We start from the raw sequence: 6,204 nt of genomic DNA, 5'->3' as shown, positions 1-6,204 counted from the left end.
CTGGAGGCAGGGTGTTTTATAGATTTCTCATGGAGCCTGCCAAAGTACTTTTCTTTCTTCTTGAGTGTAGTGGAATAATACATTTAGAAATGACCGACAGGTACATTCTGAAGGTTCATGTTCCAAAAACTGTTTAATACTTTAAGAGCACGACAAAAGTAAGTGCGTACTGTACATTTTAGTAATATTTATGCTTAATAAACAATGATATGCTGGTAAATGTTTAATAGTTGTGCCTGGCACCAACCCCCCCCAACCCAAAAAAGCCATGACTTCATTTGCTGCATTAGCCAGTTTCCATGCTGTAAATACTTCCACCATGGCTGACTTCAAGGTACCAACATGAGATCGCTTGAGAAGAACTGGGAAGAGATATTCAGTAGGACACTGTTATAGGGTATTCCATAATAAATATGTAACAAATGAAACAATCTTAAGAGCAGAGATAGTAGCACAATGCATTAAAGCAATTAGAAAGTAATGAGTTTGGAGTATTTGGTGCCTTTGTTTTTAATGTAATTTATTTAATCTTAAGTTTATATAATTAAATTTTTGATAATGGCCATGTTTAGTAAATGATTTCCAAAATTTCTGAAAATTTAAGAATGGACTCTGATGATCCTCTATGAGCTGGCTCTAGCATGTTACTTCTGTGTATCTGTTATTTGTTATTGCCCATTATGACACAGGTCAAAAATAGTGGTGCTTCAAGTCATGTGTTTTCCTTTCCTTCCTGTCTTCTTTCCTTCCTTTGGTTCTTGCAGATTTGCTGAATATGTCAAAGACATAAATAGACAGATATCAGTTTGGACAAATCATAAAGTTATTTATGGTACTGATATAAAGACAAATAAGGTTACATTTTATTAGGATTCTATAATATACACTATCTCATTATATATCATGACATATGTACCTATCTATCCATGTATCTAGATAGAGTAGAAGGTCTATTTTTTGTTTCTATGAAAACCATATAAGATGCTGTGAAAAAACATGGAAAAAAAGGGTCTCTAGGTATGGGGAAGAACTGGGAAAGACTGAGATAAGGAATATCAGATGACAGTTTCTATATTCTGATTATGTTGTTAGTATCTTTACATTCTTGGATCACTTTAAAGAAATAAAACTGGAAATTTTAGATAATGAATTTCTGGATGTGGAGAATAGTAATCTAGTAACTCATAATCAAAGTAAAGGAGTATATGTAAAGAAAGACAAATTAGTATGCATTTATGTGTAGAAAAGAACATTCAATGGGAAAAAATCTCTTCAACAAATGGTATTGAGAAAACTGGACAGCAACATGCAAAAGAATGAAACTTGGAACATTCTCATACACAAAAATAAACTCAGAATGGATTAAAAACCTGAGACGTGAAACCATAAAAGACCTTGAAGAAAGCACAGGCAGTAATTTCTATGACATCAGACAAAGCAACTTTTTCCTAGACAGGTCTCCTGAGGCAAGGGAAACAAAAGCAAAAATAAACTATTTGGGGAAAAAAATAAAACTATTGGGACTATATCAAAATAGAAACCTTCTGCACAGTAAAGGAAATAATCAACAAAACTAAAAACAAAAACAAAAACAAAAACTGAATGGAAGAAAATATTTGCAAATGATATCTGGCAAAAGCTTCATATCCAGAATCTATAAGGAACTTACCAAACCCAACACCCCAAGACCCCCAAATAACCCAATTTAAAAACAGGCAGATGACATGACCAGACATTTGTCTAAAGAAAGAGACAATTTTCCAAAGAAGACATGAAAAGATGTTCAATATCACTCATCATCAGGGAAATGCAAATCAAAACTACATTGAGATATTACCTCAGACCTCTCAGAATGGCTAAAATAAAAAATAAAAGAAACAAGTATTGGCGAAGTTGTGGAAAAAAAGGAATCCTTGTGCACTATTGGTGGGAATGCAAACGGGTGTAGCCACTCTGGAAAACAGTAGGGAGTTTCCTCAAAAAGTTAAAAATAGAATTATCCTACGATTCAGATTATTTACCCAAAGGATAAAAAAATATTAATTCAAAGCGATACATGCACCCTGAAGTTTGTAGCAGCATTATTTACAATAACCAAATTATGGAAACAGCCCAGTGTCCACTGATTGCTGGACACATAAAGAAGAAGTGGTATATAGACACACCATATAATTTCACTCATATGTGTAATTCAAGAAACGTATCAGATAAGCAAAGGAAGACAAAAGAGAGAAGGGCAAACCAAGAAACAGGCTCTTAAATAGAGATAACAAACCTGGTTACTAGAGAGGAGGCGGTGGGGGGAATGGCCATTAAGGAGGGTATCTGTGATGAGGACCAGATGATGTATGGAAGTGTTGAATCACTATATTGTACACATGAGACTAAAATTACATTGTGTTAACTAACTGGACTTAAATAAAAACTTTTAAAAAAGTACATAAAAAGAAATTTATTAAAGTTACACATTAAAACTTAGTTTTGTTAGACTTATAAATCAATTTTTTATTTTATTAATGTGATACTAAAGGGATTTAACACTACTTTAAGGAGATCTTTAATATTTAATAGTTGGTACTATTTAAAGCTTAAAGATTAGTAAATATTTTAAATTAAATTCTCATTTAATATATTCAAATATACTTTAAAAGTAATTTGATTTTCTGACTGAACAACTTTCTAGTACTCAAGTAATAATTTTACTTATTAAACTTACTGAAATGGCTATTTGTAAGTTCTACTCAAGTCCAATATTTTTCATTAGCATTTCACTTAATACTTTTCAACTTTAAATCACAAATTGAAATCAATTATGCAGTGACACATATTAAATTGAAATCACAAGGCTGTTCTAATAGGACAAATTTCTGTGAACGTGACACATCATAGAAACTAAATGCCCAGATATCCTAATACAAAAATATTAACACCATATGTTTGATTCTCTTAGGCTTTTCTGTACTTATACTTTTCCTAGGTTTAATGCATCTTGTTCATTAAATAAACAACAGTATTATCCCAAGCAATTTGGAGGATATCTTTTCAGTTGATTATGATTGCAAAACGACCAGGGACATTTGACAGAATATTCTCTGGGCTCCTTTTCATGATGCTGTTGAGATTTCCCGAGTCCTATTCAGAGGGATAGACTCAGAAGTCTATTTTCCAGGTTTAATCATGGAAATCTGAAATTTCCACTGATGATGCAATAATATTTTATTAGTCTCTACATTTCTTTGGCTTTTAATATATAAATGGCCTCCTTTGCAAATTATAAAGATCTTCAAATTTGGGTGACTACTGCATTTATTTCATAATCTTTTTATCTCTTTGGGGCCATATAACTTTTGCATATATAATTATATCTGATTGAATTTTGAATATTTCCCATGGTTTTATCTATTTGGCCAAATCTTCAAAGATCTTTATACTGTCAAAAAATCACTCGAGGCTTCCCATTTGTTTAAACAAGATCAGAGTGGTGGTTCTACGACTTCACTGCCAGAAGAATGGAGTTCATGCATGCTGAATGAAATTAATCAGTGCAATTTGTTCAATCTTTTTTCTGATTATGTAAGTAAGTAAACAAAGTGTCTTCTCTATAAATAGTACTATGCCTATGAAGTGAGAATATGAAGAGCCCTTGTAAGTTTCTTAACTTCTGTTAAGTATAAATACTACCAGATTGGGAAGTAACTTCTCTTAAACTCTCAGCTCCCTGGATCCCTTTAGGAAAACTAGTATCATTGATTTATCCTAATAGTGTATGGAACAGAAGCACGATGGGTACACAGATCAGAGGTCTCAGAGCAGCAGGCTGTAGTAAAAGCACACTATGACAACAAGATGGGCTATGGACCAGGGGCAGGAGGGGATATGAGAAGTGATGGGAGGAGGTACAAGTCAGGGAACAGTACAGAATGTAGCATTATTTCAACACCACATCCCTATCTTTCAGTACTCTGATGGAAATGGATTTGAAAATAATATTTTTTGCTTTTGAGTACTTGTACCCTGCATATTACCAGAAAATTCTTTACACAAATGATAAATCTTTTCAAAAAATTGTTTCAAAAACTCTACCAAATTCAGTCCATTATTTCTTTTATTTTTTATCTTTGCTTTATCTAGATCTCAAGCAGTTATACTTTTGTCTGTGGCTATCCTCGCCAGATAGGCAAGTTGCCCTATATATTGTTCAACCTCTTGAAAATATTTTCCATTATAATGGTGCTATTCTCTTGGGGACAGTTATATACCTCAGTTCACACTTATACACAAAAATTAAAGTAGAAAATTGAACATTTTAATTCATATGCTTTTGACCTTTGCTTTCAGTAAATCAATGTTTGGGTCTGAATTATCACGGTTCCAATTATGCTTTGGTAAATGGTTTTGTTGGAACGGGCTTCCAGAATTCTCAAGTCAGGAACAATTGGCTTTGAGGGATATGCAACTTTTTTAGACAAGTATCTTCACTTTAGAGTTGCTTTTCTGACATTTAACATTTGTGTTAACAACATCCACTCATCTGATGGATAGGGCATAGCTGCAGGTATTAGCTTATGAAACAGGACATTGATGTAGACTAGAATATATGCTTCCTGTACAAAGAAAATAAAATGCTAAGTGAACATGAGTCCATTACTCTTTTTAGAAAACTAGAAAATTCATGCCACACAAAGATCTCATTGATGGACCTGAAAGAGATGTAGCTCTTAAGACAAAGGCACAGACAAAAGATAAATGGGTGAAGTTGTGTGTGCATGCATGCAAATTATGTTTTATGTTGAAAGTAACTAAAAGTCAGGTGAAACTCCTACATTATAATTAGATAATATTTTGAAAATCAAATCAGTTTCCATTAACTGGCAAACAAATTATTGCCTGGGTAATTTCTCCCTTTCTTCCTTTCCTGACACATTTTCCTCAGCCAGTATCGGTCTAAACTGCTACTGTCTGTTTATTTAACAGTTCAATCAGTGGTTGTACTAATACTTATTCATTACAAAGGCCACTGTTTTCAGGGAGCTCTCCTGATCTATATATTCAATGTTTTACATGAGCTTCCTAAGGATCACACAATTATTTGAGAAAATTTGATAACTGGAAAAAATCTGCATTGTCAAAGTGAAGAATTGAGCAAAACATAAAAATAATTATAACAATTAGGGATAGGAAAGGAAAGAGAGTAGAACACTTTTTACCCTTATTCAGATTCCAGGAAAGAGAAACAGTCCTTTATAGAATCATTTGGAAAATTACTTTTGTGCTTTAGTTTATTCAGATGGTATAAACTTTGGCCTCATTGCTGGTTCATATTATGTACATATAAATTATGATCAAAATGATCAAACCCAATAGATACATATTTTCGTAAAATGACGTTTTTGTGATAGAAAGTCTTGTATTCTAGTTTTCATCTTTTTTTTTTTTTTGAAGATTTTATTTATTTATTTGACAGAGAGAGATCATAAGCAGGCAGAGAGAGAGGAGGAAGCAGGCTCCCTGCTGAGCACAGAGCCCAATGTGGGGTTTGATCCTAGGACCCTGAGATCATGACCTGAGCTGAAGGCAGAGGCTTTAACCCACTGAGCCACCCAGGTGCCCCAGTTTTCATCTTTTTAAAAAATTCATCTTTCCTTTTTGGTTATCACTGAATCCAGTTGTCTGCTGTAGTTTGAATTCATGTGATGAAAGCTTAACTGTGTGGTTTTACTCAAATGTTAAATTCATAATGGAGCTGGGTTTGTTGTGTGGTCTCTGAATCACTTCCCACAACTTGAGGAAGTGTCAGAATTATGGCTTCTATTAACATTTCTTGGTGAGGGATTTGTGCGCCAATCAGATTTGCTCCAGCCTCAATCAGTAGAAGTATTTTTGGTTGTTCTTGACTTTAAAACCAAAAAGACACATTGGTCTCACCTTGCTGAATCAGTTCAAACCTCCCATGATTTTAATGTGTCCAGTTTGATGGCCCTGTGCAGTTGATGTGATTATTACTAAAGTGGTCATGAGCTTGGAAAACAAAATAGACCCACCCAAAGATACTTCATTAGGATGAAGTTCATATCCTCAACTTCCAAAGCAAATTTTTTCTGTTTCCCAAGAAGCACAAGATAATGTATTTACAACAACTCATTTACTGCAGTAGGATGCTTTCTAGTAGATTCAACCCTGAAGACAGGTCAGTGACATCGATAA

At 33.7% G+C, this 6,204-nt stretch overlaps 1 long non-coding RNA gene across 1 annotated transcript in view; it reads right to left on the bottom strand.

Moving 5' to 3' along the window:
• Window positions 1-258: 258 nt before the first annotated feature.
• LOC132002533 (uncharacterized) overlaps window positions 259-6,204 on the bottom strand; it is a 13,713-nt gene continuing 7,767 nt past the window's right edge. The window contains exon 3 of the long non-coding RNA XR_009399935.1: window positions 259-362. This is a non-coding gene — a long non-coding RNA (uncharacterized LOC132002533). The remainder of the gene's footprint in view (window positions 363-6,204) is intronic.

Source organism: Mustela nigripes, chromosome 15 (genome assembly GCF_022355385.1).
Source record: "Mustela nigripes isolate SB6536 chromosome 15, MUSNIG.SB6536, whole genome shotgun sequence".
In the NCBI taxonomy this organism is placed as follows: domain Eukaryota; kingdom Metazoa; phylum Chordata; class Mammalia; order Carnivora; family Mustelidae; genus Mustela; species Mustela nigripes.
The sequence above is the reverse complement of the archived record's forward strand: the minus strand, read 5'-3'. Positions and strand labels throughout refer to the sequence as shown.